This window comes from Poecilia reticulata, chromosome 23, assembly GCF_904066995.2.
Source record: "Poecilia reticulata chromosome 23, P_reticulata-male-v2, whole genome shotgun sequence".
Classification (NCBI taxonomy): domain Eukaryota; kingdom Metazoa; phylum Chordata; class Actinopteri; order Cyprinodontiformes; family Poeciliidae; genus Poecilia; species Poecilia reticulata.
In genome coordinates, this window is record NC_088852.1 from 13,041,731 (window position 1) to 13,064,905 (window position 23,175).

The following is a 23,175-nucleotide window of genomic DNA, read 5'->3' on the forward strand; positions in this document are numbered from 1 at the left end:
ATATGCCACTACCCTTAAAATATCTGCACCAAAATGCCCTGAATTCATACATAATAGACAATAAATTGAAATAATCCACATTTGAGGGTAAAATAAAGCTGAAACAATATTTTAATAGTGAACATCTATAACTTTAATGATTCAAAATAAAATTTGAGTGTAGCTATTCCTCTTTTGTACTTGTGCGTTAGTTTTCTTTAAAAAAAACAAAAACATTAGCCTTTTGACCAGCTTTATTTTGCATGAAATATCATAATGCTTTTGAAAAACCCCCCTCTGACATGTTTGAGTTCTGAGTTAACCCATTTTAGTTGCTAAAAGACTGAAATTATTCAGAAAATATTTATAAATGTGCATATTCAAGTTAGAATTTTAACAGATAAAGTAAATCACTCCCATTTGAATAAATTTTTCAACTGTTTATTCCAAATTGCTTTTTTGCTGCGTCACCTTCACTGATTTGAACTATTTGGTTTTTTTTTGGGGGGAAGACCCTTCCACCCGTTCACTTGTTACATTTGTTGAACGTTTGAGTCTTTTTATTGCAAGGGTTGTGCCTCAACACAAGTCTTTGGGTTGCCATTAATGACATCCATGGGGGACAACGATGTTGTTGACACTCCCATGAATGAATATGCAGCAGATGAAATTATCTCTCCGGGGTTCTACAGAGTGAATTTGAATTACAAATTCTAATTTGGATCATTTTAATAACTGTTCCATTGTAAAGTCTCATAATCCAACCTGAGCTTTATTATGTAGCAACGATGTGATGTAGAATCATGTAACTCATTGTCTGGGACGTGTTACACCGATTGTCATTAAAATTCAAGATAATGCAGCTTCTACTGGCTCGTTCATTTGTAGTGTCCAACCAGATTTATGACATAGATTATTTTCTTCATTGTGGCTCCATCCCACACCGATAAGATCTGTCAGGAGCCTGAACACAATGTTCTCCTGTACTTAAAGATTAGAGAATAATTGATTTAGTGGATGTCGTTGCCAAGCTGCGTAGTTGGAAAAGGATGAGAAGCTTCGATGCACAAACGTCTTTGCTAACTTTGATCAAATATTTGCTCGCTTTCCTCCCGCTACAGATTTGCTTTTGTGTCTTTGCCTGGAGGAAACTTCTGATCACATTTGTTATGCATAAATATGCGACAACAGCAAGCCCGCACCCTTGATTTCTCAGTACGAGTGCCTGATTCTGTGCTCGCTAATAATCACGTGCCTCTTATAAGGCACCAATATGTTGAATATGTAAAACAATTCCTCTTTTTTTTTTAAATGTCTCCAGAGCCCGTCTTCATCCCACATTCTGTGTGATTATAATGTGCTAATGGCATTGATTAACTGTTGTTTGAAGTCATTTTGTAACCACACAGTTTTGGTAAACTAATTTGTAAGTATAAGTCCGATTGGGATTTGATTAAACCAAGAGGAAGCCTGTAAAAAGAAAAAAGAAAAAGAAAAAGTTGTTTACCTATTTCATGACAAAAAGTTTGTCCACCCTAGAAAAGAGATTAATCTTATTTTGTATTTATCTCTGGACAGCATGTAGACAACATGCAATATTAACTTTATCTCCTTCAGCTTTTAGTTTTTTATGTTTTCACATTTTCCTGACATACAGTGAAATTAAAGAGAAATTTCATGAGATTGAGCTGGAATTTTTTTCTGCTTGATCTTTCCACTTCCATCTTTATTTGGTTTACACCAAACATTTTTTTCCATTTCCTCCAGTTTGGAAAATCTCTTGAAAATTTCCAAAGTGGTCAATGTGAGAGGAAACCAGGCAACACGGGGCTGACAGGACAAGGGGGCTTGCAATTCTAGTTTTTTAAATTGCTGCTGTTGTAGGTCCCCTGATTGTACCCTAAGGGCTTTAAAGACTTATTTTAGCATCCTGTGGTCTTCAATGGAAATTTGTTTGGATGACAAGACCTCTGCATATTAGCTGTTGCTTTGAAAGAAGCTGTAGACTACTTTACAAACAAAACGATTAATTTCAAATTCAGATTTCTGTAAATCCCCTACAAGTTGCATATGCTGCTTGAAATATCCTTCTGAAAGACCTCCCTCAGCTCTGAGTCTCATCATGATGTTCCCATTCATTTCAACAGTCAGGATCATGCAAACGAAATGCAAACCTCCCTCAAAATGCTGGATAACAATGTCCTAATCTACTATGTGATGCGGTTGCATATAAATTTTGGTCATTTAAAGTAGGAATAAATGTTGGGATGTCCCACTACATTTAACAAAAAGAAAATGTTTAAAAAATGTAAAAGTTTTTTTACCCTAGTTTTTTTTATGTAAACCGGTATTTTTCAACTTTGACATTCAAGATTAATGTGTCTAAATATGCTAAGAATTATACAGGTTTTAAAGCGGTTTCTGTCATGATTATCATCAGGATTTTGTATTTACTTAACTTGATCCGATTGAATATGCATCTGAGATTTTTGTTTGTCATCTTGTGCTTGAGGAATGTTAGACGATCTGTCAAAAAAAAAAAAAAAAAAAAATCAAAGCTGAAACCAAGCTTAAACCTGCAAAATGACAATGATCCAAAACATGCCAGTAAATCCGTCAAGAACGAAAGCCCTCGAACATCTCACAGCTAAAAGTTCAGTGTGGTGAACCTTCCCCATTGCAATGCTAAGGACTTGTTAGCCAAAGGGCACAACATTAGCGATCAGAAGACAGGGTGTCCTAACTTTTTTTCTCTGAATAAAATATTTTCTAAGCATCTTTAACGATTATAGCAATTAATTACAGTTAAATCACTCTCTTGATATGTGAACATTTCTTTTGAAACAACTGAACATATTCACACTACTATTTGTTAAATTCCATAAAATCTATTATATTTTCAATACATTTCTTGACTTCAGCAACCAAAATAAAAAGTTTTAATTCAATTGCAGCCAAGTATAACATTTTTTGCCTTGTTTTTTTATAAACAGCTAATGTCCAAACCAATCTCCATCTCTGCTACGTCTCATAAAACATGGTTAATTACAGCAGAATCTGTCAGTGAGGGAAACTAAATTACTGTCACTAATTACTTTTCATGGCAACTATCTCCCGCAATAGTAAACCAGCAGCTCCAGTGATAATATGCAATCAGTTCATCTGCACAGATCAGGGTTCAGCAGATGTTCCGTACCTGGCGAGACGTGCACGGCAACAAACGGTGCCAAATTAATTTTTCTTGTGATTTCGGTTAGAGGCAGAGAAGGAGGGGGTCTTCCGTCGCGGGCCCTTTGGTGACTTGCTGGACGGTCGTTACTAAATCTTCACGCTCACGTGGGAGAAGACATGAGTGAAAGGTTGCGATGCATCAATGGGGGGGTCAATTTTATAAAACGCAAGGGGGTCAGCGTCAAAGATCGGTACAGGGTCAAGTCAGTAATGGGAACCATTTTTCATAAAAGCGCATTTCTCAGCCCGGTCTCTGAGGCGGGTGTGAGAGGGAAGTGGTGAACCGCAGGAAATGGCATTTCAATGTGTGTAACCTCTCGCCTCGCAACGTCCTCCTCTTGACAGCGAATGGCAGGTCCTTCTCATCTCTCTCAAGCTGCCTCGTATATCACTTACGGCTCCGGCCCACCTCTTCGTCCCACGAGACGGCGGAGCGAGCGAGAGGGAAGAGTGCAGGTGGTGTGGGTGAACTGCTCCTCAATCTAGCAGCTACTCAACAATCAACGAGACATCTATCACCGGGTCTGAAAGTAATTTTGAACCAACTGACACGCATGCGCTTGCATCTTGGGCCTGCGATATAGATGGATTGTTGATGAGTGTCGCTCAGCTGCCTTGAACATAAAAAGAAAAAGAAAAGAAAGAAACTGGGCACATGGACTCCCTTTTGTTGTAAATGGCACAAAGGAAGACTGCAGTGGAGTCGCCCTCTTTAATCTTGACACTGTGACCACATGGTGGCACTAGCAGCCAAAACCAGTGAGACAAGAGAAGGCACATGGAAATTAGGAGAGTAATATCTACCATAAACACTAACTTTATGTAAGATTAGGTGTATTCTTTTAAAAGAATGAACATAAACATACTGTAAAAGACTTTGCTGAGCTGTTGATTAGCGCTAAACATTTCTGAAAAACTGAAGGAGGAAGCGGCTGATTGATTCAGGTCACGTTTGAGCCTAAATGTCACCGGCCAGAGAGCAGCAGGTTAATTGAAGACATCTTCTCCTGGTGACCTGATTCACTGAGCAGGAAGACTTCTTGGCCAGCGGTTAGTCTGGTACTCCCTTCGCTCTCCCGACTTGAATAATGTACATTTGTATTCTTTCCCTCTGTGCTTAGATTTGTATTCAACTCGTATTCATATCTCAATGGACAGATTCACATTTTGTTACAACACAAGTAGAGATGTATTTTATTGGGACTTTATCTGACTAACACGTAGTAGTACTTAATTGTTTGTTAGAAAGCACTGGTGAACAAGCAGCATCACAAAGACGAAGGTCAGGGTGAAAGACGTGGAGTGATTTAAAGCAGAGTTGGGCTGTAAAACATTATCACATATTGGACTACATTGCTGTTTTGGTCAACAATTGAATTTAGGATTAAAACACCCATTTGTGGGATTTTTTATTATATTCTTCTTGTTGAATCTTTTCCTTAAAATACATAATTTCTTTTTCTCAATGCTGTCTTGAGTTTAAGCTGTTTTTGCAGAGCAATGGCACAAATCTCTGTTTGCATACAGCTGCGCAAACATACCCCAAAAGAAAGGCAGCTGTAATTGCAGAAAAAAAGTAATTCCACACAGCAAGTGTTCAATATTAATAAATAAATGTAAAATGGTATTTTCAAGGAATATCAATAATTTGGCAACACATGAGACGACACAAGGCACAGCAGTTTTTAAATAAGTTCACAGGGCTTTGCAAAACCTTGAAGCCCCCATTACTTTTATTAGCCGTTATCCCGCTTTAGCAGTAGGAGCATTCTCGGAATCGATAATATTTTGAAGTGCCTCTTTTGGGATTTATTTTTGTAACAGGGCATGTTACAAAAATATCATTTGTACCAATTGCAGTTTGGTTTCCATTGAGTCTCTCGAACCATATTACTATTTACTCTGTGTTTTAGTCGAAAGCTCTGCAAGTCTGACAGATGGGTGGAATAACAAAAGATTATGAAGCTGTGACTTTCAGGAGCGCATGTAGTGAAGCCTCCTGAGGATTCGCTGCCATTTTCACACATTGTTTGAGTCTGATTTTTCTTTCTTGACATTGGTAAGCAAAATGCTTACACTCGATATGCAATAATTAGCACTGGGATACATGGCTTACATATACGGTGACTAATAAATTCATAAAGAAAATGCAGTTTGTCTGAACTGATGCCATTTGCCACAATTTATGTTATCTTAAAAGAAACTCAACATATATTCATGTAAATTATAGCCAAATAGCATAATATTCTGAAAGATCAGAGCAGTTGGGCGTTAACAATTTTGAGCCAAAAAAAAAAAAACATCTGCTGAAAGTTGGTAAATAAAGTCAGGGAGGTTGTAGACGTCTTTTCCAGTGAGGTCTGCTATTTTATTTTTATTTTTTTGCTAACAAATAAATAGAATTGCATCAAAAATAAATGTCTTATGTTTAAACTTCTACTAGTGCATAAATAAATCAAATAGTGAGAGAAAAATAGTTTCGGTCACTAAACACTAAATTTTCACTCTACAGGAGCGAAACGTCTGTGAAGGTCCAGAGTTTAACAGTTTCATCACTCGGCATTAGATGGAAAAAAAATAGTTCAGACCTCCACATATAAGTTTTCAGAAACAATTTTTATTGTTGCTATTCATATCTGCCCACCTTTTCTCTTTGCTGAGAGAAATAGCCCCAGAGTTCCAACATTAATTTCCATTAAAAACAAAACTGAAAAAAAAAAAACCCAATTACTTAATTACAATTTATTTTTAAAGGATCGCTGCCTGAGCACTCAGCATGTTTTTATTTCTCGCCTCTTACCTGCTTTTCTAGAGCTACATAAAAGCTTCACTGAGGATGAGGAGGAATCATAATTTTCATATTGCTTATATTTTGTCAAAGTGATATATTTTTTGTAAACTCTGGAATTAAAAAAAACAAAACTTCTGGACATTCTATACATAATGTTCAATATTTCTTTTTCATTAAAGTTTGTTGACATCGCACCAAGAATTGTGTCACCAAGCTGGACAGCAGGTGGCAGAAGTAGTTGGAATTGGTTTGCATCACCTGGACTGTAGGTGGCAGTAGCGGTCAGAAAGTAGCAAAAGCGGAAACGCGAAGTAGTGTCCACTTTTACTGGGATGCAGATGGCAGTCAGAAGTAGAGTTGGTATTGCATGATGTAATATGTTTTGTGAAAAGTTTTCATTAAATAATCTAAATGTTTATGACCAGTTTAATTAGTATGTCAGTTTTTTTTCTAAACATGGGAAACAAACTGAACAAACATGAAAAGAATGCTTCACCATGCAGTGTTTGTACTTATAGCGTATATCTATTTCAGAATAAATATAATTTTATCTGAACACCTAGTAACGTGTTGCGTTGTCTGTTTGCTTTGACATCATTCTGTGTTCAGAGAATCAAATCTCAACCCTCCCATCATTAAATATGTTGAGGTTTTATGCCCACTGCATTGTTTTTTTTTTTTGCTTGTACCTCGTTTTGTTCCGGAGATTAGTCTAAAGCTGTTCCTCTTTATAAATATTAATTTGCCTCATCTTCCTTTTCCAAAGCCTGAGGCGTCCGGCGCAGGTGTTATGTGAACAACACGGCGGACGGCGAGCAAACCGCCACATGTGCAGGAAGTCGTAGTAATGATTGCAGTCCCCAGTGCACTCTGGGTAATAATTATCCCTCATTTATCATAATAGCAGGTAAACGCTCGTGCTCGGATGCAACGCTGCACCTAGTGAGACACCGGCAATAGATCTGCACTTTTTTTTTCTTTTTCTGTCCATCTAAAGCAGCCAACTTGGGTTTATACACATAAAAGAAATGTATTGGAAATCAATTAAAAGTAAATGAGACCTCCTTAATATAGTTTGAAACTCTCCTTTTGCTGGTAGCATGAATGAGGCGGTAAAAAAAAAAATCAAGTGGCATGTTTATTACATCATTTCAGTGCGGACTGCTAAGATTTTTGCTAATAGAGACTTGCTTCTTGAGTTCTTTTGAGTCAGCTTATAAAATAACACAAACACCAAACCCCGAGGCAAAGTCTTTACCATCTCAGTAAAGAAGCTCAGAGATAAAAACAAACAGTTCAAATGACCTTTGAAAAGATCCCCATCTCTCAGTTCACCCGCGAAGAAGCAAAGCAAGAAGCTAAGCAGGGAGAAGTCTATTTCAGCAGGGGATAAAAGTGGAATCCCAAACTGTGGTAATTGTGCTCCCTATTCAGCCGTCCCTTCCCCACCCCCCGCACTTTTTTTTTTTTTAACAGCTCTTTCTGCTCCATTTACGCGAGCAAGTTTGTGTATGTCGAGTAGGAGGGAGCAAATGCAGAAACGTGAAGATGCTTTTAAACCTACGTTTTCTAGTCATAAATTTATAGAACAGCTCTTCTGCTTCTCAGATGTTGCTTAGATACAGCAAATAAGTTGTACTGCATTGTAAAGAATATATGGACCACAAGGTTCATATATTCATTGACGTCAGTACTGCTTAAATCCTGGGAGAAATTTTACAAGTGTGTCTCACACATTTACAGTTGTTACGTATTTGAATTAGCACCACATATGGAAGTAGCACAGAATTTTTTTTGGGGGGGTAAAAGATCGGAATTGGGTGGTGAAAAGGCCTGATTTAGGCAAAAACACATTTGGGCAAAAACAAAGCAAATGTACCTGCTGTGAGAAGGCAGCCAAATACACACCTCAGATTTTTAAAATGTAAAACATGTTGAAAACCACATTCTTATGCTTCACACAAAAAGCCGCCTGATGCTTCAAGTTCGACGCGTCTGCACTTTGAATGCGGACGCTTGACATTTTGCTCTACACCTAACGTTTCGCATGTCCGATTTACATTCAAAGTCTATGTGGACTTTGAACGTCCACGTAGACGCGCGTCGAGCTGACGTGCGTCAGACACTTGAAACGTGCCTCCACATAGACTTTGAATGTAAACCAGACGCGCCTGACGCTCAAAACGCTTTTGGTGCGAACAAACCATTATACTTTCTGTGCACTTCACAATATTGCGTCTCAGTCTAGAATAGATTAGAATAGAATAGTTTTTTTTTAATCCCACAGTGGGGAATTAACTTTTTACAGCAGCACAGTAGCAAAATATACCGCATTTAATATGAAAATATCTAAAAATAAACAAAAAAAAAAACACCTAAGCAATCTGAACTATTTTAATAACATACCCATAGATACAACCAAAGAAAAATTACAGAGGCTTGAAAATCTGGGCGATTTTTAAATACAGAATAAACAAAATATCTTATTATTCATGTTAATCACACAGCTCTGCAAACTTGCATGCAGTGACATGAGGATAAAAACTGTGATGACAGTCTAACATGTTCATGACAATGAAAATGAAGCTGCAGTTGTTCTATAGAGGTGAAATAAAGACATTTGCCCTGTACTTCTAAGTCCTAATTATTAACTTGGAGAACGTGCGCTATACCTTGTTTGTTGGGGGTCCAAGTCTCTTCCTGTAACATCTCTGGGTTAGGAGCAGTTGCTTAGCAACAGCACTAATGGAAGTTACCAGCGACTGGTAAACATCTCTCCTCAAATGTCAAAATGTTCCTGTTAATGAGAGGCAGCATGTGAGTAAGAGCTTTTTAGGACTTTTCTTTCACCTGGGGTTTTTTACATCCTTCCGGTCGCCACTGCGTCGCCGTTATTGCCTCCCAGTTAACAAGCATGAAAAGCGGCACATTTCGATGCTTTTTTTTTTTTTTTAACTCCTTTGGTTGTCTAAAAGGAAAAAAAAACTGAATCCACATTCACGCGCCAAATGAGTCGCTTAAAGCCGAATAACTTTACAAGTGGCTCTTCTGGCTCAGCCGCTGCTGTGTGAAGGCATTAGCTAAATGCTTATTTGTGTTAAATGCGGTGCTACAACAGGGCATTTCTTGGCTCACAAATTTGATATGTAAAATAGCTTCACATGATGCAACCAATTAAATTTGCTGGTTTGTGTGTGTGGGTGTGTGTGTGTGAGTGGAATACGAGACAGGGTTGAAATCCAGACACCTCTCACTTGGGCCCTTATTAGCTATGCAAGGCTTTGAACGGGTCTTTAACCTCGGCGTTTAATCATATAATTAACAATGATGGGAAAAAACCGGCTAACACCGCCGTCCTACTCTAAACATTGTCCTCCAAAACGTTGTCTAGACCTCATGTTTTCACAGACAAACACATTTTTCGTGACCTTTAAGACACGGAGAGGGTTTGCTACATCGGGCATTAGCTTCTCATTTAAACGTGTGCCGATCCGAACTAATGCATTGTTGGTATGCGGATCTTGTACGTTAGCAGGCTTGGCACGCCGTGGCGATGTGTAGATCTGAGGAGCGGTAGCGGACTCGGCGTTGCCTGTTGGGATAAGTATTTAGATTTTATTCACTGTCACATTCGTCCCTCCTCACTCTCTCCTCTGCTGGCTGATTACCTGCTGCTGGCATTTAAGGAGCGTTTGGAGGTTGCAGCCTCTCCTGCTCTGACGGGCCACACATCAAGCTGGATGAGAAGCTGTTTACAACAGCCTCATTTTAATTGCTCATCAAATTATTGGCTAAATGACGAGACATGGGAAAATTGCAGTGGACATATGGATTCAGACAGTGGCCATCAAACGCTGCCCCGACACTCGGTTTAGCGAGTTTAACCATTCAACTACAATCATTAATCAATCAGTTTTTCAAGTTATTTTTGAGGTTGTATAATGTATTAAAATGTCAATCAACAAATTCCAGTTTTTCCCCTTTCTTTTTTTTTTTTTATACCAGTCTCTTATGCCACAGGACTTTGATGGACAGTTTCATGTAAACATGAAACTAGCTGGTCAGAATTTATAAAAAGATGATTAATTGAAAGCCTTACAGGTTTGGTGGCAGCATCATGCTGTTTTTTGTTTTTAAAGTTAATAGAAAATGAAAGTTTTTATTATACATTTTGCCAACATTGTATTCTCTGATTGCTGTCTGTGGGATTTTCCTTTATAAAACGCTTGGAGTGAACAAATGAATAAATTAAAAGATTTAAGGATAAAAAACAAGCTGTATAGAACATAAAGTATACCAATGCCTCCCCTCCCCCACCTGTTTGCTGCGCTCTACCTTCACATAAACTACCTGGAAGAAACCTCTCCTTCACTAAGTTGTATTGAAATATTTTTGGTTGTAAAAAAACATGGACGGTCTTGGTGGGAACCTCTCCCTCGCTCCCTTACAGTGTGAAACCTCAGAGCTGTTTGCCTTCAAGCAGCCAGCTTGTTCAACCAAAAGCCTCATGTTGTGTTTACCCTTCAGAGGAGGCGGGCCGATTACGGCATACTTAGAATTTATTGACTAATCATCTCCGAAAGCCTCAGCATCCGTCGTTTGCGCTAAGGTTTTCTATGATAATGATGCCTCCCCTCTGTTCTCCAGACTTTATATTCACCCATCAACTGAACTTATTTAGGCTGTCTCCTCGGGAGCGGGAGGGAATTCAGGTTTTAATTTGCCGGGACGGGGGGATGATTTGAGACGACCTTGGATGGGGGAGAATAAAATGTCCCTATAAGGACCCCGAAACTGTGAGCTGGTGGTTGTTACAAACGCCAGAACACAAAGCAACAGATCTGTCATCCATCAGCAGTGTAAGCCATAAAGAAACTGTCAGGTTGTACATTCAATCTGTACTCCTGCAGCTGCTGCACTACATGTAATGCAAATTGATTTTTTTATTTTTTTTGTTGTTGTCTTTTTTCTTTTAAGGTGAACGCGCAGCTGTTATCAACTTCCGTTCAAGAAGTGAGCGGAGATCATCTGTGACAAAGCCTTACAGAAAGACTTTGGGGAGGAAAAAAAAAGAAAATCTCTGGAATCAACTCCCCGGTAAGTCTAAAAATGAGCATCAGCGCACCAAAAATAAGACATTCCCTCTTTTTTTCTTTTTTTTTTGCTTTTTAGACTTTAGCCTTGACACCAATTATCATTCAAGTATGCCACTATGCTGGGAGATTGCTTTCAATCAGACTTTTGTGTAAAACTTTGATTGAAAGAAAAATGGAACGGCAGACATGTAATCTCCTCGGTAGGGTTTGTAACACAGTTTTCCCATAATGCATCATGAATCATACTTGGTGAGGCAGCAGATTATCCAAATCTGAATCATCCAGTTTGAATCATTGCAGTCTATAGAGAATAGATCATGATCAAAAAGCAAATAATTTTTTTGGGTGGGTGGCTTTCTGGATGGTTTTGTGATGCATCATGTTGACTCCTGATGTCTATAATCGGACGAGCGATAGAAGCCAGTTTGGATAGGACAGGATGTACAGAGAGACGCTTCTGTGAAATAGAAGAAAAATCTGCATAGTCGCTTTCTGAAGGGATTTTCTATCAACTGAGATGAACTCAGTACTTTTTATTATAATATGTATATTTGACAAAGAAAGAAAAAAGGCAGAAGTTCTCAGATGGAAACCGGCTGTTTTCTTAGATGATCCCACAGGTGGAGGTGACCCCGTCGTGAACCGAACATCGATAATGAAAAGGCTTGACATCAGACAAAACTCATAAACGTTATGTAATAACAATAAATTCAAACCATTTGACAAGTATGACAAGTATGACTTATTTTGAATATCAGGACCTCAAAAATAAAATGCGTGAAGCTACATCTGTATGTATTTAAACAGAAGTAAATATTACTGAAGTTAAAATGACTGCTCTATTCCACAATCTTCAATTTGGTTGTCCCTACTGCTTGTATAAATTTTCTAACACAGTTTTTCTTTCCACTTAACTTTCCATTCAGTTGTTTTGATAGCGACCTTACGGTTCTCGGGTGTTTTACAACTATGAAATTCACCAGTCTTCTTCATGATTATTTAGGCCACAAAATGCTCCAACATTTCCATCTAAAAATCATTCTTTTATTGTTATTCTGTAATATCTGGTTTTCTGAGAAAATGATTTTTGCGTTTCCATTAGCTACAATTAGAAATAAAATTTTAATTCATGTGTGCAGTTACTCAATATTGAATTACTGAATAATATTATAATTATTGAGATTCATCTGCAACATGCCTTTTTTTAATATTAGCAGAAAAAGTATGCAGATCTGCTCAGTTTAGATTTTCTATTCACTAAAAAATGTTTTTGAAGCAGTTTTGCTTGTTTGCTATACCACAAAAAACGTAAAAGAAATCAACACTTTCAGCAGTTTACAGCATATAGTGCTTTAAAAGCCAGAACCCCAAGCAGAATAACTGCAGTGAATTCGGCCACCGGCTGGAACAAACGAGTGGCTTTGTGTTCCTAACGAACCAAACGAGACGCATCCTTCTCACCGATAACCGCTTCTCCGTTTCAAACCTGGTTTTCGGCGGCGTCAAACAACAAGCAGAATATCAAATCTGACCTCTGAGGTTTGGATTCGTTGACACCTGGTTTTTCACTCTGGGAATCTTGGAGGTAATTGCTTTCGAGAGGGTCCCTGATCCATTAACGCCACGCGCCGCTTCCCAAAGCTGGAAACATGATATGTATTTGACACATGTCCTCTTTTCATCTTCTTTTATGTCAGAGCTACTTTTGTGATGTTGTTTATTTGGGGTAGATGTTACTTTTCAGTTGCAACCCTCAGGGAAGGTTGACTGATTTAAAAGTCCACATTATGATTTTTCTCCCCAGGGTTCACATGCTTCATCTACACTTATGAGCAAATCCCTTTTTTCTTTAAATACATGTTTTACTTGGATAAGCTGGTAAAATAACGTTTTAAAGATATACATTTGTTTCCTTATATTGCGGCGTACCCAATTTCTTTGTAATTATATCAAAGAAGCACAGAGACACAATATAAACACTGGGAGTCCAATTTAATATTCACTGAAAAATGAGTTCCACTAAAGGGGAAAATATGCAACACAGTCTCTTTTGCTTCAGGAGATTTATGCAGAGCATAACTACTTCAAAACTTTTGTTTCCATTTTCTTTTAACCTTTTTGCACATCTTGTCATTTGCAGCTACAAATTTCCGTGTTTTCAGGTGGACAGTTTTATTACATTTTTATGAATTTATTAATCTGATATTCGTGTCATGTCATGCTTTCATTTGAATGCTTATGAACTTTCACCAAATGGAGCTGTCTGAGCTGCTCCAGAGGCGATGTTTTCTGCAGCAGAACCAGGCCGTCTGTCAGGAGTTTATGATTCTTTGTCCTTGGCATGAAAACGATGTGTTGACTCTGTCTCACAGAGCTTTTTACTCTGAGCTTTTACTCTGACCTGCTTGATTTTGTAAGCTCTCATATCATGCTGCATGGTGGTAATAAATCTGACTGAGGATTTTTTCCCTCCCCATTTTATTGGGATGTGATGGACCAACATAAAATCAAAATAACTTGTAAAAAAAAAAAAAAAAGAAAATCCCCACAGTACGATGCTGCCACCACCCTATTGTAAACAATGACATATGCAGATGACCATTTCTCAGATTATTTGCAATTGTCTGTTTCCATTTTCACATGATAAACTCAACAATTCACCATGAAATATGGAAGCATTTAAGAAACTTGTTTTACTTTCGCAAACATATAAACATTCAAGGTACTTTTGCAAAAGGGGTTGACCAGTAGTCTTAGTCTTAGGTTTGGCTCACTTTCACACTTTAGTAACTGGACCAAACCACTTGAAGAACATCCTACAACTATGACAGCTGCTTGTTTTGGGGAGCAATCAAAAATAAAGTGGCTAGTATGAGCAACAAGCATGCATTTCAAGTTGTTTTAACATTTAATAATAATAATAAATCAACTATCTTATCTGAGATTCTCATGGGAAAATTCTTGTGATAAGACTGACTCACAAAGTACACTTTAGATCTCAAGAAAGTGTTTAGATTCATATTTAATACAAATGAATGAATGAAAACTTGATGTTGTTTGCCTGAGAGAAATGCTTCTGACACCCAAAATGTTCATTATAGATTCATTTCGGGTGTAGATTCATTTGAAATATTAATTTTCACCAGGAAAAATTCATTTATGGATATTTGACTTACGGATATAATCTGGTTGTTAAATAATAACATATCTTGCCATATTGTTACACATATAAGTTTAGCTCACATCATAAGACTTAGTCATACAGTAGGTAAATATGCTGTTTTATAGTCCTTTACTTTATATTATTACGCATAACTTAATCACTTAACTTAATTTATTTTGGTTTCTGTGTGTGTGGACCACTAGGGTTGTTACCATCACCTGGTAAAACATTCCATGCTAATAGCCTTAGAAATATTTTTTCTGTAAAGAAATGTACATGTTCAATGCCACTGTACACAGCAGATTTTGCATCATTCCTTGTATTTTCTACATGGTCTGTTTGCTTTCATTTTGTTAGTGAACCACACTGGCATTAAACTCGGAGTGAACAAGGAGCTATGTTTTCAGGCGGTCCAAACTTTAAATAAGTTTTCACACCAAACCCAAGGAGTCAGACTATTTAAGGAAACAAACAGCTGATTTTCAAAAACGTTTACAATTATGCAGTTTTTAATAATTGGCTGACAATTACTTGCAGTGTTATTCAAAAAATATTATAGAAAAGGTTATTTAAAACATAGCTTATCTATCTTTTCAGATCTTTTACAAAAACATCTGCTCTGATACAAAAAAAAAAAGATTATAACGTCATGTAAATTTTCCTTACAGATTTTAGATGTTGTTGACTCACCATCTGGGGCAGCAAGGCCTGGGGGGAGTGAACTTATCACCTCACAAAATAAACTTTGTGATTTGAAGTTTGTGGACAAGCCGTCTCAAACTGAGAATAGATGTTTGCTTGTGACGCCCCCAGGCCTTGCCGCCCCGGGTGGTGAGTCACGCGTATCTTAAATCCACCATTTAGATGAGGTTAAAATCTTTATTTTTCAAGTCAGTTAAAATGCCTCTCAGTCAACTACAAATCCAGATTTGGGGGGGGGGACATACTCTTGTCCTGTAGTTTTTTTAAAACTGTACTTCCACAAAGGATGTACATTTGGACACAGAACCTCCAGCTCTCTTTAACACAGGATTTATCCTTCCTGAGCACAAGGACAATAGCCTCCTCGGGCTGTGACTCATTCTTTCCAGCTGACTCTAATCACCAGCTAATTAATAGTTGATGTGCCAGCTTCCCAAAAACACAACTGCTATTAACCTGCGTGTGCTATTGATTTAGTCTTGCTTTAGGTGTTGAAGTGGACTCCTGTGGGCCAAACGCAAGCCCTAATATTGCACTAAGGTGAAACCATAAAATCTTTACAAACATCCTGAATGGTTTTAGAGGAGACTGGGGGGCACGGGCTACACAAAGTCATTTTGGAGATTTGGTGCTTTTGTTTCCTTATTAGAGCACATCTCTGTGGCCACTGTTTATGTCAGTTCTCTTGTAAAATAGCAAAAGATGGAACAAACGTAAAATTTGTCCATAAAAAATATACACAGTGGCCTCCAGTTTTATTGGCCCTCCTGGTAAAGTTGGATAAAAAGACTTAAAATGAATACGCATGTGCTACAGGAGCACAATCTGAAAAACCGAAACCTCCAATAAACTGGAGTAGTTACAACATTTTTAGAGCCAAAATTATAGAACAGTTCCATAAATATAAGAAAATCCTCTTAAAGTGTATAAATAAAATTTAAGTTGAGTCTTTTAGTATGACATAAAGGCCCTTTTTGGTACTCTTTAAATTAGACCAAACAGCAAAACACACCATTCAAGTCTGATCGTAGCTCAGAAATGAATTAATAGAGAGCTAAAACATTCTCCATATCCACAGTCAGTGTATAGATTTTTTAATTTGAATAAAGTTGTTGATGCTTATTGAAAAACACCTCATTTTAATTATTTTAGTATTTGACAAAACGGAATTACAAGACATAGATTCACCTTTTAAGTTGACCAGCACACACTTCAAGCCCCTATTGCTCACTGTTGAGCACAGTGGAGTAGTTGTGATGCTGAGGGCTTCTATCTGTTCCAACACATTCTCTTTCCTCAAACGCTAAATTGATATTTCTTATCTTTTGAACAATACAATAAGACTTCTGATGAAAAACTACTTGATTTTACTTAAATGCCACAGTATCACTTCTGACCCATTAATCTTATTTATGCACATTTTTGAATCAGTAACTAAAAAAAAAAACTTGTAATTTCAGCTGCATTGTCTTTGTCTAATTAGCTTTCTAGCTGCTAATCTGGTTTTGCTTAAACAGCTAAAATGTTTTTTTTTTGTTAACACCATATTCATATCGCACTTAATAACAGACAGTCGTTAAATATGATAGGGAATGGAGTCCCTGAGACAGAGCTGCTGCTTTGCTTGAACAATCATAACATCAGTTAAATAAGCTCTGCAGCTATTTGACAACCTAATCTACAGCTTTCATCAGGAGGCTTCTTTTTTTTTCTTTTCTTTCCTCCACCCTCACTGCGACTTTTTCCTCCCTCCCTTCTGCCCCCGCCGCCTTCATCTGCTCGGTTACATTAATAAATGAGATTTCAGAAGACGACGCATCTGCAGTTAAAGTACAAAAAGAAAGAATCGCACTAAAACCGTCTCCCCAACGACGCATGTTTCACAGCTCGCAGAGGCGGCTGAATTAAGGCGTGATGCAAACATGGCAAATTGAATCAATTTGGCTGCTCTAAATAGATGCGATGCGCTGGGTCTGAATGCTTGAATGAATAAGAAAGAATTTCAGAGTTTAATGATGTTTTTTTTTTTGTCAGTCCATTGCTTTTTCCTTTTCTGCATAAAAAGTTTTGGGAAGATTTATCCGCACGACAACGTAGATGTCTGAAAGTAAAAAGGCACAAACATGACAACATCCACGCATGTCTATGTGAGCCTTGGTAGATGTTAATATACTTGATTACATTACGCTATGTTATGAGCTCAAACTTCTATGTATTTCATTATTATATTCATATTTGTGATTGACCAGAAAATGGCAAACTTTACATCTGAAAGACCCATCTTTGTCCTCTTGCTCATCTAAACAGAATTCACATTTATTTACAATCTTAAAGAACTATCATTGTACGGATGATTTTAGATTTAAAAATAAAAACATCTAATTTAACATAAAGGGGAACTGAATCCATTTTCTGTACTACTAAAAATCTATGGGAAATAAATAATTTTGCAACAAAATGTTCTTGCTTGATTGGAGTCATTTTTCTAAAGAAAATGCTATGAAAGTATTGCAGGAAACCATAAATCTTACTTTAGATGTTCAAACCGGGTTTGTACATATGAAGAAATATATTTTTGCTCCTTATTTTCCTCACGTCTTCTGCAGACTGGACTACTGGATCACTTGAAGATGCGTATATGCTATTATTTTGTTTAGGTTGATTTCAGTTTTATCTTTGATAGCATTTAGCATAAGACCAAACACTTCTTTCATATGTATGCTACATCACTTGTGGCGAACTTTAAACATGACTTCCCTTTAGCTTTCATTAACAACTGGTTTTGATTGCAACTCTTCCACAAAGGCCACGTTTTTTTAGAATACAAACTTAACACTTGTCAACAGATACCCTCAACACGGACGTCTAAGAGCTGTGGTAGGACGATCCATCATCCGATCAACTTGAGCAGCTTCCTCCGCCATGTTTGACTGTGGGAATGTTGCGCAATGTTAGCATTTACCGCTAACATTCCATAAAAAAAACAGGCCTAAAAATGTCACAACTGTGCCCTACGTCGCACTGATCGATCACTTAAAATCCCCCAAAATACACAGAAGGGCAAGGCAAGACCACAGCGGTAAGAAAATCTGTAAGCCAAACACTAGGGGACGTTTTTCACTAACAAGCCTGTCATCTCTGTTGACGTATTGATCAAGAGTAGCCTTCCTATTGTGCGGACGCTCTGCAGCACTTAAAGATGAACACAAAGCTTCGAGCGGTGCAGACACATTGACAGGCCCTGATTAAATCAGCAAAGGTGGCAGCATTGCTCATGACAATGATAAGACAGAGGGCACTTATCAAAGGAAAAAAAAAAAGCCCAACGTTGCTTACTTCTCCTCCGAGTAGACACTCATAGATGCTGATGGAGGGAATTAATTTGAGCTCAGAAACAAAACATTTGTCATTAAGCTGAGCGGTCACCTAATGCAGAGTCCTGCATGTGAATAATTGTTTCCAAGCGTTATGTTTTGCCTGTCAGTCAGAGGTGCTCGCCGTTGGCTGTAATACATCTGAATTAGGCACCCGGCGGCACTCTGTCACGCACGCCCCGTCGTAAGCCGTTAAATACATAAATCGGGTTTAAATGAACACACACGCCAACTTGTCTTGCCTGGTTTGCAGGGTAATTCATCTTCCAACGCCACGATTCTGTTATGCAGTCAAATTGACAAGTAATCCATCGCTCGTGTCCTTGTTGTCGACATTAAGGTCATTTCGGATTGTTGCATTGAGTGAAAAGAATTTGCAACACTTCACAGCAGGAGCGGCAGGACACAAAACGCAGCGCAAGCCATTCATATACAGTATATGAATGATATACTGTAGTATATCAGTGATATGGCAATCTAAATGTGCTCTTTTATATGGGCTTAGGTTCAGTTGTTGCACATGGGTTGATACGTGACTTTTAGCAAAGATTCACTTTAATTCACAGTCAGCTTAAAAATCCTGTTGGTATGGCAACAAAACGGCAGCATCATGCATAATACCTGTCAGACATGTTTCTTCCACTAAGATTTGTACTTATATTGAAGGTGAAAAAAAAAGTAATTTGTGAAATGTTTGCTTTCATTGAAGTAACTTTGTAGCAATGACAGCCATGAAAATCAATGTGTGTCTCTACAATCTTGGCACATCTGTTTCGCGGTTTATTTTCTCTCATTCTTCTCTGCAGATCATCTCAATCTTAGTCAGGATGGACTGGCAGCATTCAAATACAAACATATTTAAGTCCTTATGCAAATGTTCAGTTGGATGCAAGTCTGGGCTCTGGCTAGGCCACTTAAGGAGACTCTGTTACGGAAATTTTATTATCAAGGAATGAGAAACTGTTTCAATAATAAGAGAAAGATTAATCTTTGTCTTTAAGTTTCTTTATTCGAAGGCAAAAGCGTTCGAAGACACTTCACACTGAGCGCAGTCAGTAGAAGAGCCCTGAGCAACACACATCACATCGTTGTATAGTCACAGCAAGACAAAGACCCTCCCAAAGTCTGATGTTATCTCTACTGCCAGATGGCCACAGAGACACCCTGACCCCCTCCTCATGAACTATCTCTCACCTCTTGGAGGAGATGATTTTATGGCAGGAAAGATAGCTGATACGGATTTCAGGAGGAACTTTTAACACTTCTTTGTCAGTTCATGGGTTCAGGTCAAACGGGGCACAAACTACATTCCACACATCAGTTCTTTAAGACAATTATCAGATCAAGCACTTTACCCAAGATGTCTTCAGGTCTCTTCTGCTATCACGGCTGCGGAAACATCTAAACATTATCTGCAAACTTATTTAATGGACAAACACATCTTGCAGAAATACAAAAACAAAGCAGATATTATCAGTAAATAAATGGTAAAAAGTATTATCAGTTCCTTCAAGAATGAAATAAGACTACTCCCGAGTTGCAATCATCTCAGAAGACCCAGCATATTTGTTGACTTTCTTAAGGGTGTTTCTGTCTCCACGAGGAAAAACCTCTGCTTTAGTGACCACCGTCTCCATTGATAAGTGTCTTTCTAACTGGTCAATGTCTGGTTTGGTTCTAGCCAAGTTCAGTGTGTTGACGCTCCAACATTGTATTGTAGCTTAGCTGACATACCCTCTCTCAGCATACTTGTTCATAGCAGGTTGCTCAATCCAGTTGACGCTGTGTGCGCTTCTTCTGCCACAATTGATAAAGAGGTTTGAACCAATTTATTGGCACAGATTTCCTTAATTTTAGGAGATCTGTAGTCAACCGATATTTATATGTGTTGCCGATCTTATCCACCAATTTTATTTACCTCAGCAAACATCTAAAAATTAGCCACCGTCCTCTTCCAGCTTCCCGTGAGAGAAGTTTGACTGATAGGCTGTCATATGACCAGGTCATGTCTGCACATTTGATAACAATGGTCACCATTTCATATAATTGTAACAGTTGAAACAATTAGAAGTTAATTTACATATGTTTTTTGGAAAGGCAACAATTTTTAAAATGCTAAGTTTCCATTTTAACAAAATGTGGGAAAACTGTAAATGAGTCCTTTTTGGTGACACTGCAAGTGGTATAGAGTTCACTTTGGATACTGTGCTTAGAATTTGAATAGGTCCTGATTCATTGTATTGAGTCATGGATCATGACTCATTATATTTTATTATATTTTAAAATAATTTAGGGAACAGAGGGAGAATGGGACCTTATGTTTCGCTAACCTTGCTATAAGGCATACTTCAAAGAAATCTTCAGAAGGATAAGAATCCTTTTTTGTCTTAATTAATACACCCCACCCACTATGTAATTATTAAAAATGGATTAAAAGCTGTAACAACTTAAAAGGAAGTGGAAACTATTACTGGTTAGTATAATAATCACTAAAGTGTTCTTTGGTCTCCATGTACAGATATAATGGGAAGAATAGAAAAGAATCAAGGGGTGCATGTCTAAAACTCTTTTGTTTCGGCACAAAGGCAACTTGCACAGTGTCATAATAAGACTTGTGTGTTGTATTTCTTTGGCTGTAACTCTTTATTAAAGAACTGCCTTTAAAACTCAGCAGCTAATGCAGGCTGTGAAGACTTTACTTTCTCCAGACTTCCATCTGTAGTCATCATAAATGCTCCTTTTTTATAGAATATTTCAGCAAGCTGAGGACTATCCATGGAAATCACATCTGGCCCGGTCTTATTTAAAGTCGAGCGACTTCTGTAATATTCTGCCCTATCCTTCTCTTCTGTGCTTTCTGGAAAGCTCTGAATGCACTGAATGTGAGAATGGTTATTTTACTGTTTAACAAAATAATTTCTCAGTCATTAAATACTGATCTTATAGAAGTTATTGTCATTCTGCTTTATTTCTGGATATTGTTTAAGCATTAACACAGTGTCTGCCCCAGTTCGAATTAATGATTTTTTAATTAACATGTTTTTACTTGTTCTTGGCTCAAAGAAAACTAACTGAAAACACTTGTTAAAAAACATATAGTTTGTCTTGTCTGTCTTTTCAGCCTTTCCAAACTTTTAAGCAATTACTCATCTGTCTAATTTACTTGCTTAACTGAGCTAATTTTAGCCCATCTAAACGTTAAAATGCTAAAATCAATGTAACCACTAACAGAAATGAGCTTGACTGACGATTACAGAAGAAGAACCCACAGATTTTGTAAAACAGCATATTATCACTACGGAAAGATAAACATTACTTAGTTTTTATTCTTTCCAGTCAGGTTGTTATTTTTAAAAATAGTCATGATTGTTTCCATTCTGTGAGCCTGTTATCTATCCAAAGCTTCAAATATTTGGATTGTCAGGGAGGATAATTGATAATTTATCAGTAGCCACCATGATTGACTGCAATCACATTTTAGCTCGATAGACGTTATGTTTTCTGACTTCTACTGTTTTGCTTTTCATATTAATTCTACGTATATACTATCTGTCTGTAGCTCATTCAGTAAATGTTTGTCAGAATGAAAGTGCTTTTTGAAAATAACAGCCTCGAAGCAGCTATCAAACACAAAGCTCTTAAATGTCACGTTTTCCTTGGTTGTAAGCAGAAAAACCTCATGATTAACCTTTGGACAAACAGTTTCCATCTTGAATAATTTCACTGTTGAGCTAAGCTAATTTTGGATTAATGCTATTAATGCTGCTGCTTTGGCTGGTGAATCTAATAGACTCTATAAACCATTTAAGCTGGACTTATTGTGGTGTTTTTGCAGCTAATATTAAATTACGTAGAATATGTAATTGGTGATGTTTTGTTACTCAATGTTCATTTTGTTTTCTTGCCTAATTCTTAGCAAGAAATATACACTTTGACATTTTTATGCTTTTTTTATTTATTTTCTTTTTAAAACCCCCATTGTTTTGTATTGTATTTATATATTTATTTTTCATTTTCGGGTGTCGTTAAAGCAGTCACCCACCCCAAAAACACCAAGAGATGATTAGGAAATAAAATGACTTTAATGCTGAGAAAATTCTGTCTTAACAATAAAACTGAATAAATTTAATTAGTGTGTATTAACTGTTTACGAGTAATAAATTGTATGTTTATTGACTCTTAGTTATTTGGAACATGTGCTTTTTAACATTGTTTGAAAGCCATTTAGAATAAATTAAAAATAAAATACAAACTGAGTGTTAAAACAGTCAGTAAAAACTTTAATTCTGCATTGCTGACAATATGTACAAATGAAACAATTTTGACCCTGAGATTTGGGGAAATAGCTGCAAAGCCATTGTCCTCCACAGGCACTCCCTTTATTTATTCAGCACAGAGAAAAGGACACATATTGTCATGTTGTTTTTCCCCTGTAGGGAAACTGCTGGCCTGGTCAAGAGCAAAACCTAGGCAGCTCTGGTGCAAATGAGTTCCTCCTGAAGCCAGTCTGGGCCTCACTGAATGCTCGTTTAGCTGAAATATATTCACCCTCGTCCTCTCTAGTGAATGCATGATCATCTAATTGTGCAAACAGTAACTCCCCAATGCAGTTGCAAAAAAAATTAGAACACCAAATCATAGTTTGTTGTTAGAATAAGGTAAGAGTCTTGGCCCGAACCTTTTTTATTATGTTTTAGAAATTATTCAGATTCACCGACGGGCAAATTACTAAAACGGCGCTTTGTTTACACCTCACGATGTTTACTTGTTTACTTTCTCCCAGTAACGGTTTACTTTGGGAATTGTCGGGCATTTTTTCGATTCAGAAATGTTTATTAT

General features: G+C 37.4%; 1 long non-coding RNA gene across 1 annotated transcript in view; it reads left to right on the top strand.

Moving 5' to 3' along the window:
• Positions 1–8,558: 8,558 nt before the first annotated feature.
• Positions 8,559–23,175, top strand: part of LOC103459522 (uncharacterized) — a 106,511-nt gene continuing 91,894 nt past the window's right edge. The window contains exons 1-2 of the long non-coding RNA XR_001776222.2: positions 8,559–8,818; positions 10,979–11,098. This is a non-coding gene — a long non-coding RNA (uncharacterized LOC103459522). The remainder of the gene's footprint in view (positions 8,819–10,978; positions 11,099–23,175) is intronic.